The sequence below is a fragment of the Pelodiscus sinensis genome, chromosome 32 (genome assembly GCF_052426305.1).
Source record: "Pelodiscus sinensis isolate ZL-2025 chromosome 32, ASM5242630v1, whole genome shotgun sequence".
Classification (NCBI taxonomy): domain Eukaryota; kingdom Metazoa; phylum Chordata; order Testudines; family Trionychidae; genus Pelodiscus; species Pelodiscus sinensis.
Genome location: NC_143083.1, coordinates 3771044 through 3791628, shown reverse-complemented (window position 1 = coordinate 3791628; position 20585 = coordinate 3771044). Strand labels below are relative to the sequence as shown.

Genomic DNA, 20585 nt, shown 5'->3' with positions numbered 1-20585 from the left:
GGCTCCTGACCTCAAAATGGATAACCTCTACCATGCCACAGATAACAGACAGCCTAACCGATCCAGACAATCCAGGACAATCACAGGTGGAAGTGCTGGTTCACTTGAACTCCTGGGAAGGCCAGAAGGTGGCTCCATGGGGACTCCGCACTATGCCTATTAACCCACCATCTCAACCTGTGTTTCAGCCCAGGCATCTGAGTCAATAATTGTCCCACTGTCCCCAAACTCTTCCCCTGCTGACCCATGTGAGAGAATTTCTAGAAGCTACTACTGTGCTATAATGCCACCTCACGCATCTAACATTGCTAATGGGTTTCAGGGCATCTCCGCCAGAGGGCTGACACCGCTAAGGAACGCATTTCCCAAGGCTCCCAGGTTTGCACAAGTCCTTCCGACAACACAGCCCTGACCCATCGCGGTTCTCTCATTGTCCGGGGAAAAGAATATTTCCTCCCATCTGTGTTGTAATTTTACAGCAGGGCGAGATGCCTGGGCAAGGAGGAGAGAGTTATTTTTACACGTTTCCAGACAGCAGGCAGATAGCATTCGTGCACAGGCACCCCTCTTCCCATGTCAATGTCACATCATACAGACACCATATCCTAACAGCCATCGACGCTCTGTCAAGGGAACACAGAGAAAGGCAGTCGGCCATTTCTCTCCCCCTCGCTCCTTGGCTCTCCACGGCTAAAGTGCTCAATCCGGTTCGATCCCAGCTCACTGCCTGGATCTGCCCTACAAATGGGCCAAAGCGAAGAACGGGTTTTGCAGCCTAACATGAAATCAATAGAGCCAACTAGGAGACAGGATACACGGGGCAACCCGAAACCATGGACAGGGCTTGGCAGAGTAGGGACGTCTGAGTGTAAATGACTAACCGTTTAATGGATAAGCAGATGCTTATCAGTTAACAGTGTCTGTTACACTCAGCAAAAACCCCTTCTCATCAGCTGGGCTGACAATGCCTGGTGCCGCCCATTCCCAGGGAGGTTTCGCTAGGCAGAGCCTGCCGCATGGGTGTCTGAGAGATTTCCAGCAGTGAGCAGTGACGCGGTTACCCTAATACATGATTTTTATCATCCCGACTGCGGAGCAGGCCAAGCAGCTCCAAAGAATGAAACCCTGTGGTCTGGCTACAGCCACAGCAAAGCCAGGAACATCAAGATGATCATACTTGCCCCAGCAATCTTCTCTGCTACCAGGGAAACCTGCGTGCCAGGAAGTGGGTGGGAGATAGCTTCTTCAAGAACCATCACGGCATACCCACACTGGTACGCAAACATACCCATTACCAGCTCTTCTAGACAACGATGGGCCTATGTTTGCATAGCCCATGCACAAAAGGGCCCTGGCCTCCAGGTATGCCACAGAACAAACAGCAAGTCATAACGTAAAAAATTGCAAGGCTCAAGTTCCACCTCCCTCCCAGAAGAGCAATTTTGATTTAATCCTTTTCTCCGAGTGCCCCGAAGGTGCCACAGCAGTGCTAGCTAACAAGGGGCACAGCAGAGGGTTGCAGACTAATCTCAGTTTTGACACCGACTCCCGCTCTCTCTCTCTCTGCCTCTATTTCCATCCACCAGTACAATGGGGTGGGATTTATCCACTGCTCAGAGAACCTCAGAGGGAAGGTATTTATGCTGCAGTATAGTAGGCCTGAGACAGAGGCCCCATTGTGCTCAGCGCTGCACACACAGCTGCAGAGCCCCTTCTCCAAAGGATCTGTATAACCTCCCTTTAGGGATGGGCAAAGGAGGCCCAAAGAGACCATGGCTCCACCACAGTCAGGTACTTTAAAAACGAGGAGTCCTGTGGCACCTTAAAGACTAAAGACTGATCTGGGCATCAGCTTTTGTGGGTTAAAAACCATTTAATCAGATGCGCACTTGGATCTGACAAAGTGGTTTTTACCCATAAAAGCCTATGCCCTGATCGATCGGTTAGTTTTTAAGGTGTCACAGGACTCATTTTTGTTGGCTTGTTTGTTTTTTAAACACAGATACAGACAGATACCCCTCTGAAAGGAGCCTTAAAGTTATGCGAATGCTCAGCACCGGCTTTACTCAGGGCTTAAGTGATGTGACCATGGTCATGCAGGGAAGCTGCAGCAAAGCCAGACTTGCTGTGTCCTAGCATTGCTTTATAGAAAAAGAGATGGGATGCAACTTGAGATGCCTTTGCTGGCAAGGGGGCACACTTGATGTTTCCACCAGATGACCAAGTCTGGTTTTATACCGTGGCTGCAGAAGGTTGGGGCAACTTCACTTTGCTGAGACACAAGGTTTGTTCTGAAAATATGATTTCCTCCCTACCTTTTTAACAGTGAGCAGCTTGGAGCTACCTATTTCCCCACCTCCCCTTCAACTGCCTTGAGATCTACCAGCAAGGGAAGGCTTGGGGCTGGGTAAATGGAGAGAAACACTCTCTCATCTGCCTTCCCGAAAATTGTTTGCATGACGCATTCCTGCTCCTTCTCCTACTCAGAAGGTGTCATCTCTGCCCCCCCAGCTCTTCTCAAAGCAGCCAAGGCTCAGATCTAAAGCAGGGGCTAGCAAGGGTAAATAAGCAGAAAGCAACCACACCATCACACTTTGGAATAAAGAAAAGGGGAGGGGGTGCTCTGTGGCACTGAAGGACAGTCTTCAGAGTTTACATTTGGCGGTCAATGCATCTTCGGAGGGGCCATGAACGACATGCCCTCCCCCCACTACCAGAGCACCCCTGTGCCTCATAACACCTCTATGGTAGGACCATACTCTCATCTTTATCTTATAGTTGGGGAACAAGAAGCACAGGAAGGTTGCACAGGAAGTCTGCATTGGACATGAACTTGAACCCAGACTAGTGCTCTAGCCAGGGCACAATCATTCCCCATTATGAAGGAAAGAAAATAGGGATGTTAAAATTAGATTAATCAACTAACCAAATAGTTGATAGAATGTCCATCGACTATCTGCTGGGCTGTTGCTACAATTCAAAGGCAGAAGTGCCCCATGGCTGCCTTTGAAATGTACAAAAGCCCCAGCAGGGACTCTTACACATTTCAAAGATAGAATACCGCCACTGCATCTGTCCTCTCCCACAGAGCTTTTAACAGCTCCCCCCAGAACCCGCTCCTCTTCCTCCCCTTAGAAAGAGGCAGCAAGGGAAGAGGGAGAAGCGACTAGTTGACTAGTGTGTCAACTATCCGATAAGCTTTTGCTAGTCGACTAGTCGCTTACATCCCTAAAAGAAAGCTAATCTACTGTTAAGCAACAGGGCAGGGCGTCTGGAAGTCTTGGTTCCAACTCTGGTTTTGCCACAAATGCTAAGCAGTGCCGTCATTTCACTACTCTCAGTTTCTGTATCTAGTGGAGCCGGTATCCCAGTGAGGAGGGGACAAATGAATCTACAGACAGCCTCTAACAGAAGCATTTGGAGTGCAGCACACTCTGTACCACTTTTAAAAAACAAAAAGCAATGCTTTACATTATTTGCAGTTAGCTCTTCCAAGATTTGCCCAGAGTGTGCTGTAGCTGTGTTAGTCTGAGGATCTCTTACTGGACCAATCTTTGAGCTTACACAGAACTCTTCTTCAGGTTTAGGAAACGTACTCAGGCTTTGCCTACACTTAACAGTTTAAAGCACAACCGCGGCAGCGCTTTACAGCGAAAGCGTGGCTACGGCGTGAGCGCCGGGAGAGCGCTCCTGCGGCGAGCTACGTAAACCACCTCTGAGAGGGGAGCCGCTAACAGCGCTGGGAGCTATGGCCTGATTCACACTGGCGCTTTACAGCATTGCAACTTACTGCTGGGAGGTGGGGGGGGCGTTCCACCCCTGTACCAGAAAGTTACAGCGTGGCGTAGTGCCAGTGTAGACCTGGTCTCGGACTCTCTCAGATACATACAAGGTGGAAAAGATGATTCTGCATAAGTAATTAACCCACAGACCAGGACACCGATTCAAAGCAGCAATAGATCCTGCTAGAACAGACATAGAAACTGAAGCGAGAGATCCATTACTATGATGATCCAGAGCCCCTGCAACATGCCTTTCAAGAGGCATGTGTAGGCCCTGTGGATATCACAACATGTGGTGAACCTCATTCCGTGCACCGAATGCTCAACAACTGTGTGGGTGAAATGAGAACCACCACATTCTTGAATTCACTCACACCAAAACGCCAGCTTGCCCTTTTCATGAAGCGATCATTCCACATGGAACCTCTCAATCCTCACCCACAATGCAAACTGCACGATACCTCCCAAAGGCAACCGTGAGAGCTTAAGGTTATAACTTTGCTAGAGAGCAAAAATCATGGACTAAACAGAGACACTGTATCTATGGCTTATTACAATAATCTACAACCCACAGTCCCAACTCCACCACTGGAGAGATGTGAATGGGCCTCTTCACCTTGAATGGTCCCTTGAAATAGTGCAAACTACTTATGCTAAACTATCTGTTCCACCTTATAATACCTGTGGCATTCTGACTACATTTCCCAGACCTGAAGAAGAGCTCCGTGTAAGCTCAAAAGCTTCTCTCAGCAACAGAAGTTGTTCCAGTAAAAGATGTTCTTGTCCCACTTGGCCTCTAATATTGGCCCGGACATGAAGAGGGTATTTTTCATTCAATACATGTTTAGCCGGAAAGTCCAGTTTTCCAGCTTTTTTTTTTTCTGTCCTTTATCCTTTTTCTGTATTGGGTTACATGCTACTTTGAGAGAGAAACTGAGTCACAGCAGCACAAAGCCAGTCAACAGATACACACCAATGAGGAAAGCAAGTGCGTTTACTGAGTGTCCAGCTTATGACTAATGCTTCCACAAGGCTTGGCGACCAATCTAGGGTAACCCCATTTTCTCTCCATATACCTCCAATTAGTTGGAGCCCAATCCTGATGACATTACATACAAGGAATCCCTTTGAAACCAGCGAGACTACTTGTGTACAGATCAGTTCTTATTTTGCTAATCACTTACCTACTAATCATAATAGGCAAATTTACAACCTATACAGCTCTATTTCCTAGGTTCTTACTCTTCCAATCTTGTCATACAGTGACTTCAGTCAGTACATACCAACCTTTCACTAGTGTTCAGAGGTAAGTCTGAAACTGGGGTTTTACTTTTTGGCTCGGTTATTCATGTTTTCAGTTCAGAGTCTATTTCTTCTGCCCCTGTGAACAGGATGCAACTCCCTTGGCTTCCTCTTTCATTACACATCCGATTTAAGGGCTTGAACTTGCCAACACTCATTACAGATACAGACCAAGATTACACAAAGTGACTCATGATTTTGGGTGCCCAAGAGGAGACACCTTAAAGGGGCCTCAGTTTTTAACCAAGTGCTGAGCTATCTGCCTTTGGGAAATCAAGGTCTTTCAGGCTGGGAATAGGGATGTAAAGGGAAACCAGTTAACTGCCATGTCACAGGCGGGAAGGGGCAGGGAGGGAGGCTGCTCCATGGTCAACCAGTTAAACATAGTGTTTAACTGCTTCACTGTTTAAACAACAGCTTACATCTCTAGCTGGGAACCCTCCAAGGAACAAAATTCTTAATCTGGGCTGCAGCACTTAACATGACAAATCCCTTTGATTTAATGGACATTATGTGTGGTCCTGATCACCACCCTAGTTTTAGGAGACCCAGATTTTCTTCTCTGCAGTTTACCATTTTATCTACAGCTGTGCCCCTCAATCACAATTTTGTTCCTGGTTTCAGTACCTGCATTCAGTCCTCTACCAATTCTAAGCAACTCTGAAGTTCTTTAGTACAGAAGGGGAATCCCAGAGCAGTCAAGGAGAACGAGAGAGTCATACTTGCATATCTTCCTGAATCACAATTTCAGAAAGAGACTTAGGCCTAGCTATGAGCCCTCTGTAAAACTGGAAAAAGTTCTAGAGCTTTCAACGCTGTGCTTAACACACAGCAGGCTCAGCTCAAAAAAGTCTGACACGTTTTCTGTGGTTTGGTTCACATACATTTGCATGTTCTCAACTTTGCTTTAAAGAACTTCAAAAAATACAGGCCTAGCAAAACTCAGCAGAAATGGCCAAGAATTACCAAGTAAAGACAGATTAGAAGCCAAATCAGCCCACATCCAGAGGCTGGCAATAAAGATGTGAGTGAGTAGTCAACTCCCCGATAAGCCTTAGCTTATCGTGTAGTCAAGTTGACTACTCACTTCCCCCCCTCCCTACATCAGAAGCAGCAAGGGTGGGGACAGGAGCCAGTGCTGGGGGAGAACCAGCTAAAAAGCTGGTTCCCCCCAGCACATCTGTGAAGTGCCACCTCCTCTGCCCCCCGCAGGGGGGGATGGGAAAGATACTCTAGCAGCAGACCCTGTTCATGTGGGGGGGTCCCAGCTCCCTGCTGGGACCCTCACAGACAGGGCCTAGGCTGCTGGACCTGGTACAAGCTTGTACTGAGGAAGCCCGGCTCGTGCGGGTCAGGGACTGCTGTGGCTCTGCAGTAGTTGGAAATTAGCAGAACCAAGCTGAGGATGTTTATTCCCCAGGTTCGGGCAGCACGGCTGGGGTGGGAAAGAGGGGTTGCCAGTGAAATAAGCGCAGGCTCAATATAAATCACACAATGAGAGTGCTTACAGACCCTGTGCTACCCACGTGTGTTTGTGCACCCCAAGTTAGCCATATGCGGCATGAAGGAGCCACACAAGGCACATTTAGACCCTGTACCCGGAGCACTCGCCAGGAGTGCTCCACCCCTGGCATTCGCTAGCCTGTCATCTCCCTCTCTGCTTCCTTTCTTCCTACATTGAAAGTGCAGAGCCGCAGTGGGAGCACTCCCCTCTTCTTGACTAATCGACTGAAATTCCATCAACTACTCAGTTAATGAACCGATACGTAACATCCCTAGTTTGTGAATCTAAACAGGTTCTTCCACGGCCTTGCTCGCTAGCATCTATGCACCTAAACATCACTATAGGGAAGCATTAGCCTATTTTACAGACATAAAACTGAGGCACAGAGCTTATGTGATTTGCCCAGTGGAAGGCTGTAGCCCCCCCGCCACACACACACACACGGTCATACAAAGGATTCTATGATGGAATCTGGGTTCTGATCCCAGCCCTAAGTCCAGTACTAAACCATCCTTCCCCATTAATCACAAATGGCTGTAATCTTTGAATCAGAGAGGCACTAGTAAATCCCATAGTAAATCCCATATATAATGTTGTTATAGCTTTGTTGGTACCAAGCTATTTGAGAAACAAAGTGGGTATTGGCAATGTCTTTTATTGGACCAAGTGATGTTGGTAAGACAGACACTTTCAAGCTTACACGGAACTATTCTTCGTGTCTGGGAAAGGTACTCCGAGTGTTACAGCTAAATATCTGGAACCAATGGTTTTGCACAGGTAGCACACAATTTGCTGTGTTCCTCACTCTAGCTGGGAAGCATAGAAGGCAGATGAACCTGGACCTGCCCCAGCCAAGGGAACATGCACCCCTCCCCCAGCTGGGCTTGCTGGAGCTGCAGTAGCCATGAAGAGGCGCTTCTCACCTGGCCCCAAGATGCTGAGGTGAGAGACTAGGATAGTCAACTCTACCTGAACATAAGAACAGCCGTACTGGGTCAGACCAAAGGTCCATCTAGCCTAGTATCCTGTCTGCAGACAGTGGCCAGCACCAGGTGCCCCAGAGAGGGAGGACCGAAGACAATGATCAAGCAATTTGTCTCCTGCCATCCCTCTCCAGCCTCTGACAAACAGAGGCCAAGGACACCATTTTATCCCCTGGCTAATAGCCTTTTATGGACCTAACCTCCATGAAATTATCTAGCTTCTCTTTAAACTGTTATAGTCCTAGCCTTCACAGCCTCCTCTGGCAAGGAGTTCCACAGGTTGACTACACGCTGTGTGAAGAAGAACTTTCTTGTATTCCTTTTAAACCTGCTCCCCGTTAATTTCATTTGGTGTCCTCTAGTTCTTCTATTTAGGGAACTAATAAATAACTTTTCTTTATTGGCCCTCTCCACACCACTCATGATTTTATAGACCTCTATCATATCCCCCCTCAGTCTCCTCTTTTCTAAACTGAAAAGTCCCAGTCGCTTTAACCTCTCCCTCATATGGGACCCGTTCCAAACCCCTAATCATTTTAGTTGCCCTTTTCTGAACCCTTTCCAAGGCCAAAATATCTTTTTTGAGGTGAGGAGACCACATCTGTACACAGTATTCAAGATGTGGGCGTACCATAGTTTTATACAGGGGCAGTAAGATATTCTGGGTCTTATTTTCTATCCCTTTCCTAATAATTCCTAGCATCCTATTTGCCTTTTTGACCGCCGCTGCACACTGCGTGGAAGTTTTCAGAGAACTGTCCATGATAACGCCAAGATCTCTTTCCTGATTTGTCATAGCCAAATTAGCCCCCATCATACTGTACGTATAGTTGGGGTTATTTTTCCCGATGTGCATTACTTTACACTTATCCACATTAAATTTCATTTGCCATTTTGTTGCCCAATCACTCAGTTTGGTGAGATCTTCTTGGAGTCCCTCACAGTCTGCTTCTGTCTTGACTATCCTAAACAGTTTGGTATCATCTGCAAACTTTACTACCTCACTGCTTACCCCTTTCTCCAGATCATTTATGAATAAGTTGAAAAGGATTGGTCCCAGAACTGACCCTTGGGGGACACCACTAGTTACCCCTCTCCATTCTGAAAATTTACCATTTATTCCTACCCTTTGTTTCCTGTCTTTTAACCAGTTCTCAATCCAAGAAAGGACCTTCCCTCTTATCCCATGGCCGTGTAAATTACACAAGAGCCTTTGGTGAGGGACCTTGTCAAAGGCTTTCTGAAAATCTAAGTATACTATATCTACTGGATCCCCCTTGTCCGCATGTTTGTTAACCCCTTCAAAGAACTCTAACAGATTAGTAAGACAGGATTTCCCTTTACAGAAACCATGTTGACTTTTGTTCAACAAATTATGTTCTTCTACATGCTTCATGTAGGGGGTTACTTCATGTAGGTTACTTCACCTGGAGTAACCTGCTTACTGAACCCCTCCTCCCCAGCCCTACCGCGGGGCAATGATTAAATAAGGCATGTACATTTTCATTTAATTTCCCAAAAAACCCAAAAAGTTAAGGACCTGAGCAATACTGGGTAAACCTTCTACAGTAATAGGACAACAAAGGGAGGTTTAGTCGGTTAGAGATTGCTGCATTAAGCTGTAAATCCAGTGTATCCATCCAGTCCGTGATTTTTACTGTCTAGCAGAGTTAGGAATTTAGGCTCTCGGGCTGATCTTTTGAAAGCATTCTGCAGGTTTCCATTGATAACGAGGACTGATAGGTGAGATGCGGAGTGACTGCTTGTGAAGTATCCAACCACAGGGTGATACAGCTTTCAGTCTTGTTTTCCTGTGAGAGTTCATTTGAGAACATAGTGATTCTCTGGTTTCATCCACCCAGCTGTTACTGGGGGATTCAGTGCACTGGATGAGGTAAAGCACATGTTGCGGCAGGCATGTGTAGGACCAATGAATCTCAAAAGGTGTAGATCTGCAGGTTTTTCATCTGTTGTTCTGGCAGGGTCTGGTGCCATTTTGCAGTGATGATACTTCTGGTTATCAGCTTGGAGAAATCCTGACATGGACCTATTAGCTTAAACAAAAGGGAGCCACACTGCTGACTAAGGACCAAACACAGCTGCCGTCTGCCTATAACTGCAGGACCAGCACAATACTGATCAGCTACAGTGGACACTCTTAAAATCTTGATTTTTGCTGTATATTGGGATTTTACTACATTGTTAGCAATTGAATCATGTACATAGGGCCCCTTTAGAATCACTCTATGTAGTGTCCTAAGCAGGTATATTTGCTGTGGTATTTGCAATATTGCCGCCTCTATCATCTGTAGAGAATGCTATAAATAATCTCCACAATCTATTAACAAGTAGATTACAAGCAAATATGGTGGAACATTTACTGTCTGATAAACTCCCCAGTAAAAGCAGGTGCAATTCAGGGATGGTCTTCCGAATCCTGGCACATTAGCTGCATGGATTTTGGCAGCCTTAATTTAAGAGAAACCCTAAATTTGAATCTTTAAATGCCTCCTTGATAAATAGAAAAAGGGACAACTCATGTTACAAGGCAATGCACTCACACACACATCCCCATACTAGGCTGACTCCTGAAGCCTCTGAAGTTGACATTTTGTTGGCTTCTTTCTAGCTGCACCCCCTTTACAGTGCTGGAATAAGGCCTTGTTAGCTAACTGCTGTATCAGAGCCAGCAGGGGAACCCAAGTTGTTTAATGGACCCTGCAAATACAGTGGCTTCACATTTGTTCTCTCCCCACTCCTCTTCAGAGATGCAAGTTCCTCCCTCAGACTTTCCTCTAAAAACAAACAGCTCGGCTGCGTCTAGACTGCAAGTTTTTCCACAAAAGCAGCTTCTTTTGCGGAAAAACTTGCCAGCTGTCTACACTGGCCGCTTGAATTTGCGCAAGAACACTGACGATCTAATGTAAGATTGTCAGTGTTCTTCTGCAAATACTATGCTGCTCCCAGTCCGGAAAAAGCCCTCTTGAGCAAGTGTATTTGCGCAAGAGGGCCAGTGTAGACAGCTAAAAACTGTGTTGCACAAAAAAGCCCCGATGGTGAAAATGGCAATTGGGGCTTTTTTATGCAAAACCGCGTCTAGATTGGCATGGACACTTTTCCGCAAAAAGTTCTTTTGCACAAAAGCATCCGTGCCAATCTAGATGCTCTTTTCCGCAAATGCTTTTAACGGAAACACTTTTCCATTAAAAGCATCTGTGGAAAATCATGCCAGTCTAGACGTAGCCCTAGAGTCTGGAAAACATTCCCCATCAAGCTACAACCATCTTAGAAACATGTTAAATATTGGCTCTTCACAGGAGAGCAAATGCCTTTATTTTACTCTGTCCTGAGAAGCATTGTTCTGGACTTTGATTTCTGGCACTGAACAAAGAGACTTCTGCTCCTATTTTGTACTGTGCTAGCACTGACTGCTCAGACTAGTACCTTCCACAGATCCAACCCAGCACCTAATAATAAAGAGCAGGAGTGGGTTCTTGCTACCTCCACCACAGATCAGACCCACAACCCTCATTCTAGGAGACATCCAACTCCGTGCTCAGACCAGACAATCTGTTCCAAGTCCTAGATTCCAAGAGTAGTCTGGGGTGCACTTGCTGAAGAGACATTCTGTTTGGGCAGAACGGGCAGCAGAAACAAACATGCTGGATCCCACAAGGAAGCACTCTCAAAGTTAAGAGCAATGGAGAGGTCAACTGGAGTCACAACAAGGCTGAAGAAAAAACACCCACAGAACCTGTAGGTGTATGCACACACCTGAGTACCATACGTCCCTTCCGCACAGGCCCTGTGACGCTGTGATTAGCTTACGAACTCTATCCAGTGGCTCCCAAGTGGCCATCAGAGTCTCTGCAGAGAGACAGAGCCTCACCCTATCTGAGTGTCCTGCACAAGAGTACCTAAAAGCAGGACTATGCATCAGTCAGACACCTCCAGCTGAAGACAGGCCTCCCCATAGGCCCTACAATCAAAGCAACAAGATGCAAGGACAGGAATTACCCTGACATTTTAATGCACTTCCAGAAAAAGGGCTCACTGAAGAGGAGAGAAGTTTGCCCATGAGGTCTCAATGACAAAAACAGCTACATATTTTCCAGTAGGCTTTGGTTTGGGAGGTTACTGCATTGCAATGTGCATCTCCAGCTAAGAGCATCTGTTCTGTATCAGGCTACATTTAGCTGGTATGGGCCTTAATTGCGCTCCCCCTTTACTTCTCTGAACTCACTGCCTGAAAGCTCTCGGAGTGCTTCACGTCCTAGGGTCAGCTTCTCTGCTCCAGTATTGGTGTGGAGGGCGGAGCTCAATATGCCAGGCCTGGGAACGAGAAGCCCTCAGCAACCGAGATTTTGCTTCTCAGTTTCAATGTTCCTTATCATTGTTCCATACACACATACACACACACTCGTGTGTTACACTCTCTCGTTTTAGACTGGGGCTCAACAGGACATTGCCTCCTCCACCACATGGTGGCACAGAACATCAAGGATTGTCCTCACGAGTCACTTCCAATTCCCCTAGCTGCATCATGACATACACCATTACACTGCAGCGCTGTGCCATAGCCTGCCTGGCACAGTGATCTGTTCAAAGCTCCAGCAATCTCTTATTGGGACCTCCCAATCAGACAGAAAACTCTCTGGAGTACGTGCAGCAGGGAAGGCCCCAAAGAGTGCGCACACACTCTGGAGAAACATTACTGCTGGGCCCCAAAAGCACTAGCTACTCAATATGCTCGGCAGCTGGCAAAATGGCTAGGAAGCAACAGACCTGCTTCCATAACCACAGGGCTTATGCACAAACTCCACACCCCTGCAGTTACCCCATTGTAGGTCTGAAGGAGAAGTCTTGGGCCATGTCTACACTACACATTTGGTCAGCATACTTATGTCAGGGGCATGCACATCCCCAGATGACAGTTTTGTAGGCAAAGGCCTCAGAATAGACCTGGCTGTGCCAACAAAAGAGTGCTTCTATCAACACAGATAATGTCATCCAGGGACACGTTGTTACTATGTCAACAGAAAACCTCCTTCTGTCCGTGGATTATATTGGCATAGGTACACTGGCAAAGCATTTGTAACGTAGACAAGGCCTTAGTCTAGATTCTATTTGTCTGCATCAACATCTCTCTGCTGCTCCTTCACACACCAAACAAACAGCAGTCACTGCTCCACAGCACAGAACTAAAGAGGGGAGCCTTAAGTAGTCCATACTGCTACATGTACCATATCATCTTCCAACATCTCCGTTAGCACCCACTCTGTTAGTGAGCATAGAAACTAGAATATGCCCTTCCCCTTTGGCATAAAGGAGCGCAACAGGATTAAGAGAAGACCATAGATTCTAATGATCCTGCAGTGCATAATTCTATATTACACACCAGTGTGCCCTGCAAGGTGCTACAAAGCATTCAGTGTAACTCCTGTGCTAAACTGGAGACATTATGCAAAGAACTACCACCACAAACATCCCTCACCAATGAATTTAGAGACCATGGTCTCTTGTTTTGCTGTTTGCACCTAAGAAGCAAGGTGCTGCTGCATGGATTTACATTTTGACTTCTATGAAGACTGAGATCACTTCATACCACTAGTTACCTCACAACAAGGTCCTAGCCTGCAGTCAAAATGCCACTCTTCTGGCCTTTTGTTTTTCTCCCGAATGAATGTTCAGCTTCCAGCATCTCACAAACCAACATGTTTTGGCACAAGTGGTTGTTAATGACTTTCCAGTGTGGATGTTAGGAATGGGTACAAATCCATCCACAGCTGACTGTGACCATGGTTCCAGGTACTCCAAAGAAATATCTGTCACAGAGCAGAGAAGATCCTTCTTCAGTGTGCCAATAGCAACTGGGTTCTCACTCCAAGAGGGTATGACTCTCCTCGCTCCCATGCTGTCATTAGCTGAAGACTCACACTTGTGACACAGCAAGGCTGTGAAGCTTTTTCAAAGGGCAATTTTATAATACCCACAAGCAACAGAGGAACGCCATGTTCGGAAACTTAGCAAAGTCTTTTCATCAAGCTGATGGAGCCCAAGCATCATCTGCCAGCAGCTTTACCCACAGTGTGAAAAGACGGCCCAGTGCTGAGTTTATTTCCTAACTTGACTGGCTACCAGAATCACTGATTGGTGAATAAACTTAAACAACAAATAGTCTGGTAGCACTTTAAAGACTAACAAAACATGTAGATGGTATCATGAGCTTTCGTGGGCACAGCCCACTTGTGCCCTATCTTTCACGGGCACAGCTCATAGAACCATAGAGCTGGAAGAGACCTCAGAAGGTCATCAAGTCCAGCCCCCTGCTCTAGACAGGACCAATCCTAGACTATTTGTTATTTTTTAAGTTTATCCTGTACAGGCTAACTCGGCTACCCCTCTGAAGTGACTGATGCATGTAAGTCTTCAATCCAAAGGCCTGTGTTGTTCTGTTGGCAGCCATCACTGATGCTAATCCTGCACTTCCTCCGTTTTTTTCTCTGGTCCAAATTCAGCAGAACATGGGATTTCCTACTTCCCCTTTTAAGAGCCATAGTTACCACTAAACTGGATTGCCCAGCCTTCAGTGTCTGATGCTACAAAGAAAGCTGAGAATCTGTCCTGCACACTGGAGGGAATTCCTTTCCAATCTGTTCTGTGCCATATACCGTGAGAGTCCAGGTTCTCTCCAAGATACTATCTTGTCACCACATTTGAGGCAAACTACTAATAAAAGAGATTCTGAGTTTGCTTATTTTACTACTAGGTGAAGTAGCCTCAGGACATCAAAGGACAGCGCTGATGTTGGATCTTAGGTGATCTGAGGTAGTGGCAGGCAACCTGTAGCCCGCACGACATTTTGTTTACCATTGCCCACATACGTTTGCAAGATTTCACTGGCTTCTGCCTGCATAATATTAGTAAAGTGACATGCACGTAAAACAAGGGCACGTGAAGCAAGGTGCATGTTGACTGAGAGCCACGTGCTCCCTCTGTATCCAATCCGCAAACCCACAAATTCTAGGTACACAAGCACAATTAACAAAATTACCCTTCCCAGGAGATCATCTTAGTTACAACAGTCTTGCTGCCCACGGAGATGAAGGAGAGCAATTCATGCAATCCACCCACTAGTATAGACTGCCCATTACCAATCTTAGGTGTAATCAAGCCAATGGCAGGAAAAAACAAACATCCTGGTGTCAGCAGATACTTATGCCCAGAGATTTCTCTGCAAAAGAGGAACTATCACCTTCCTTCACAATTCAAGACTACAAAAATCTTTGGACATTTAAGAATCTTACCAGACATGTACCAACCTGCCTTCCATGATCTTCACAGCGAACAAAATGAATGATTAAGTTTGCCTCAACTGTAAAGCTATGACCTACTCTTTCCTACAAGTCTCTAAGGAAATCTGAACCCATCTTGTTCAGTGTGGCATTCTCAAAGTTTCACATGCATCTTTCAGGTTAATGAAGAGAGCCATTTACCAAACAACATGCAGCAGTTAAGCCTCATCCTGACATCTACTCACATTGCTGTAAAATTACCTTTGCAATAGCAACAGCAGCAAATAGCAAGTACCATTCTTTGTGCCACATGCCCCATTTATAAAGGGTTTGTTCCCTGACACTAGACTTGTATGTACCAAACCAAAGGCAGGGAGCATGATTCTCAGACTCTCAGAAACCAGTGACGTCCTGTCGCTTCTGAAAGAGAGAATGTGGTTTTACCATGTGTGGGGGCAGCCTTCAAAGTGTTGCCCAACAAACATGATGAATAATATTTTAACTAGATACGTGCTCTGCATTAAATAAAGTCCCCCCCCAGCTCTCAGACGGCAGTAAGAAAATGCAAATAACACCTGCAGGAGTGGGTCTGTGATTTAGCTAGCAATCCGTTCCATGGCTACACACTCCAAACAGAAAGTGGGGGGTGGCTCGGTAGCGTCAGTCAGTCTGGGAGCTAGACAGACAAAGAACCACAGTGGCGGTCTATGTCCAGCAGCCTCAAGAGAAAGTCACCTTCATATTTTCACCACAACTGAGCCAGGTCACTTCTCTATGGTGGTGAATTCTATCAGGGAGAGTTACTCGCTCCCAGGGAAAACAACGAAATACAACTTTCAAAACACCATTTATAAATTTGCAGTTTCTCTGAGTGCAGGAGATCTGATGTGCACACAAGACTCCAGAGTTGCAAAGAACTTGCCAACTCCTCACAGCTACCAAGCTAGCCCAACCAGCTCGCCCGTGGCAGAGAAGGAAAGCCAGATTATTAGCAATATTACCAGGATGCCTAAGAGCCACAGCCGTGGAGAAGGGCTCCATCGTGCTAGAAGGGGATGGTTACCATTTGTCAAGACAACTCAATGCTATCTAGTCAGCATTTCATCATACAATGATAAATATCACTGATTTGCAAAAGTGTCCATTGGTTCTGAGCAGGACACTATTTTAGGTACTGATTTTACCCTCATTATCTGAGCACCTCAGAGTCTCTAATGTGTTTATCCTTGACTCTTACTCCATTTACAGAGGAGAACTGAGGAGCAGTGTGTCATTGGGGTATGCCAGACTTACATCGCATGCCCCAGCACCAACTGTGCCGCTGAGTTGATTCCATCCAGCCCCCAAACAAAATGGCATCCTTTCCCAGCATGACCCTGCATGTGTGAAGTCAGGCCACATAGAGGATGCCTGGCTAAAAGTGTCAGAACCTGCCACTGGAATCGAGGCAGGGAGAGATGGTGTGAATTGCCAAAAGTGTCACAAGAATTCTGTGCCAGACTAAGGAATTGATCCCATGAATCCAAGTCCCAAGCCAGCACCCTAATGACAAGACCACTCCACCTTAATAGGGATTATGCAGACAGAAGCATGTACTGCCCCTGCCTAAAGCAACACACAAGTTCTGTTTATCAGACACCTTAGGTAAACCTACCAGGCAAGACTGGGAGACTAGCAAAATAGCCTAGACTAAAACTCACAAGCCCTGGGTTGGTTCCCAGCTCAGACACAGACTGCTTAATGACCTTGGGTACGACAATTAGTTCATCCTGTGCCTCAATTCCCACATCTACAAAATGGGGTAAAACTTCCTCACTTGCCAGGATTTTGCAAGGATAAAACCTTTTGTGATTGTATGGTGTGGATATAACAAGGAACACAAATATCTAGATAGACTGACCAAGGCTAAGAACAACTACACAAATGCTGTAACACAACATTGTGTTTACTGGTCAATCCTAGCCATGGAAAATGGCAAGACCGCTGTTGTAGACAGTACAGGTCATGGGTAGAGAGGCTACAGAATGTGATTAGGCCTAGGTCCAGCAAACAAATTTCTTGGCAGCTGCTATGGGAGGACATTGCCTTTGTTATAGCCTGGTTGGAAAGAGACAGGGAGAGAGAGATACTGATTGTCCATAAATGCAATCCCTTTGTGTTGGTTTCATTGATCTGCTGAGTCACACTCAAATATATTTGACACTTGAGTAGGAGGAACGTGATAGTATAGTTGATTAACCAATAAGCAAAAGCTTATGGGTTATTGCTATAGACTACACACATTTCCCCTCCACCCCAGCATCTTTTTTAGAAGTCTGGCCAGCAGCCCAACCCAGGACCTACCCCTGCTATGGCTCTGCATTTAAAGTGTATTAGGAGCCAGGCGGGCAGGCAGCCTGGCTCAGTTCTGGCTCGTGTCAGGTCCAGGAGCTCAGACCTCCCCAGACAGGAGCTGCTGCCACCCAACACTGCTGCCTCTAATACAGCAGGAGCCCCCTGTCATGCCGCGCTGCTGCCTCTATATCAGAGACAACAGCGTGGGGCAACAAGCAACCGGTCCACGAGGGGAGCTTGTTTTTAAACTGGCTCCCAATGTGGACCTGCTTCCACCTGGCATCCCACGCTGCTGCTTCTGATAGAGAGGCAGCAGCAGCACAGAGTGGCAGGGGGCTCCTCAAGAGTGGAACCGGAGCACACAGGCTACTAGCCCCTCCCCCGGGGACAATAAAATAGTCGAGTAACTGAGAAAAACTCATGAGGTTAATAGACTATTCAATTAACCGACATTTAACATCTCTACTTTTGACAACACTTGATCTGCATGGGAACAGAGGTAGTGAAAGCTTCCCTGTTGTCCTATGCTTTTTGGGCCATAATCAGAAACATGTCAAAATATGACCTATGCTTCCACCTCTCCATTCACACATTAAAAAAAGCAGAATGAATAAAACCCGATGCAAGACACAAAATAAGGGAAGCAACATCACACTCCAGTCACACCTCAAAAGAAACTGATTTATAGTAAATAATTTCCTGTAAAGTTAGCCATGAAAAATGCTAGCTATTATTTCCTAACCCATTTTGATGCAAGGATAAATAAAGTGGAAATATCTATTTTATATAGAAAAAGCTCAGCCTGATTTTTAAAAAAAGTGCTAGGTTTGCAAACTAATTACAGGGCTTATCAAATCCCAAGACTCTTACTATATATTTTTGTTAGTCTGTAAGGTGCCACAGGACTACTCGTGGTTTTTAAAGTTACAGACTAACACAGCTACCCCTCTGAGACCAGTATACAGCAGCAGTTACTATGTCATAACTAGAGTAGATGGAATATCCCCTTTAGACAAAAAGCAGAGGGATGGGGCAAAGAGAATCCAGGTCTAGCTAAGTGGGGAAAACTCCACTGACTCAGGCTGCATCCAGATCTGAATTTGGATCAATCTGTTTGCATTTCTATCTTTCATGCTAATGGACTTCTAAGTCTTCACTGCCAGAAAAGATTGCCTTCCTACATTAACCCAATGGAAGCTTCCTGCCCTCATTTAGAGTGATTCTTTTTCAGACATGTTGGCAAACACTAAACCTTGTTTCAATCTGTTACACCAGGCCTTGTTTTTAAATCTTTCAGTCTGGTGGTCAGTACTTTGGGGGGGGGGGGGGGGGGGGGGGAGCCTGCGTGTGGCACCATGGATGGGCAATGTTGCTGGCAGGCAAACTCAGACACTTCTTACAGTTTGCATCCAGAAATCCATCCACTTGTTGTATGGAGGGAAGACAAATGGGCTAGTTAATGCAATAATTTCCAAATATACCCGTGCAAAAGATTTATTCCTCTACAGTTATTTTGCATGCAGCTTGGCCAGCATCCTACTTACCTCCAATTTCTTTATAATTTATTAATTTCATGACAACCTGAAAGGTTTAATAATTTAACTTTCATTTTAATAACGACATGCAATGTGGCAGACCCCCAATTCGATCACACCACACAGCCCCTGGTAGAAGCAAGCCCCCTTTCTCACAAATCCCCCCCCCCTCGCTATTGAACAGCTTGTCTCTCCCTAGATTCTAGTCTGAGCGCCACCAGGCAGGAGGCAGAGACCTCCGAGGGTCGGCTTTGAAAACCTCTGCCATTCGCTAGTGGGGTTCTTTTTTTTAAAAAAAAGTCCCCCCCCCCCCCAGCTGCTTTAGGAAACGTTTAAAACTTCACCCTCTTTTGGGTGGGGGCTGTATTCTTCCTGTGGCTCCCAACCCTTCGTGCTTTTTCACAAGCTATTGATTTTAACCAAGAGCCTTGCCCCCCCCCCCATCTCCTCCAAGGGAGCCCTTTCTGACCCCCCCTTCCCTCCCCCCGCGCACACTCCACCCAGCATCACCCTGCGCGGACCTGTGGGTGGGGAGGGGCTCACAACAACACAGCACCGCACAACTCGGCCAGGCTCACCCTGCGCCCCGAGGAGCAGCCCCCCCACCCCCCCGAGACACGGCCCCCGGGGGGGCTGCTCCTTCGCATGGAAACGCCACAGAACAGCCACGCCAGTGATGGGAGCAACCCCCCCCCCCCCCCGCTGGCATCTACCCCCACGGCCGGGGGGGCTCCTACTGCCCTGAGGGCACAATCCCCAGCCCCCCCCCGCCGGGAGCCCCGCTGCCCCCCCCGAAAAGGGCCACCTGAGGGGGCGGGGGTGGGCGCGGGGCGCAGCACCAGGGCAGCCCCCCCCCCCGCGCGAGGCGTTTACCTCCTCGGGGCCCTTCAGAGGCGGGGGGCAGCCCCCCGGCCCCCCGCCAGCCGCTCCATTGTGGGCTCCCTCCCGCCGCCGTTGTCTCTTTAAGCCTCTTCTCTCCCTGCCCCCCCCGCCCCGCCACACGCTCCGCGAGCAGCGGGCACCGCGCTACGCCAGCGGCGTACGGCTCCGCGGCCGCCTCTGCGGCGCACGCTACGCCGGCGGCGTAAGCCCCTCCGTGAATAGCGGAGCCTCAGGTTTCCAGCCCGGCCGGGCTCGGCGCAAGCGCGCTGGGAGGGAAGGAGGGAGGCGGCGAAGCGCCGTTGGCGTAAAGCGCCTTCGAGAATAGGTTGCTGAGAAGGGCGGGGGAGGGGGGTTTGCGACAATGGCGCCGCGCTTTGCGGCTTGCCCCGACCCCGCCCCTGCATCCGGCCCTCTTTTTTTAACTCTTCTTCACCCGCGCGCGCAGCCTCTCAGCGGAGGGTTGGCTCGTGGGCGGGGCCTCAGCGGCGGCGCGTGCGGCAGCGCCCCCTCCCCCCGCGGTGCATGGAACCTGCCGGGCATAGCCCCTTGCAGAGCTGCCCCCACCTGCCCCAGACCCCCCCCCGGCACAGCCCCTTGCAGAGCTGCCCCCACCCCCCCCCCGGCACAGCCCCTTGCACAGCAGCCCCCTCCTGCCCCAGACCCCCCCCCGGCACAGCCCCCCTCCCCCACCTGCCCCCCCCGGCACAGCCCCTTGCAGAGCAGCCCCCTCCTGCCCCCCCCCCCACAGCCCCCCCCCCCCCCGGCCCCCACAGCCCCCTCCTGCCCCACCCCCCTCCTGCCCCACCCCCCCCGGCACAGCCCCCTCCTGCCCCAGACTCCCCCGGCACAGCCCCCTCCTGCCCCCCCGGCACAGCACCTTGCAGAGCAGCCCCCTCCTGCCCTACCCCCCTTCCCTGTACAGCCCCCTCCTGCCCTACCCCCCTTCCCTGTACAGCCCCCTCCTGCCC

At 48.1% G+C, this 20585-nt stretch overlaps 1 protein-coding gene across 2 annotated transcripts in view; it reads right to left on the bottom strand.

The window, feature by feature from the left end:
* The window catches only part of CSNK1G2 (casein kinase 1 gamma 2), a 95219-nt gene extending 75339 nt beyond the window's left edge, over positions 1-19880 (bottom strand). Inside the window, exon 1 of one of the 2 annotated variants that reach the window (XM_075903219.2) lies at positions 19609-19880. The gene's annotated coding sequence lies outside the window, so the exon portion shown is untranslated. The remainder of the gene's footprint in view (positions 1-19608) is intronic. The other variant, XM_075903220.2, reaches the window with a different exon arrangement.
* Between the last annotated feature and the right edge of the window lie 705 nt (positions 19881-20585).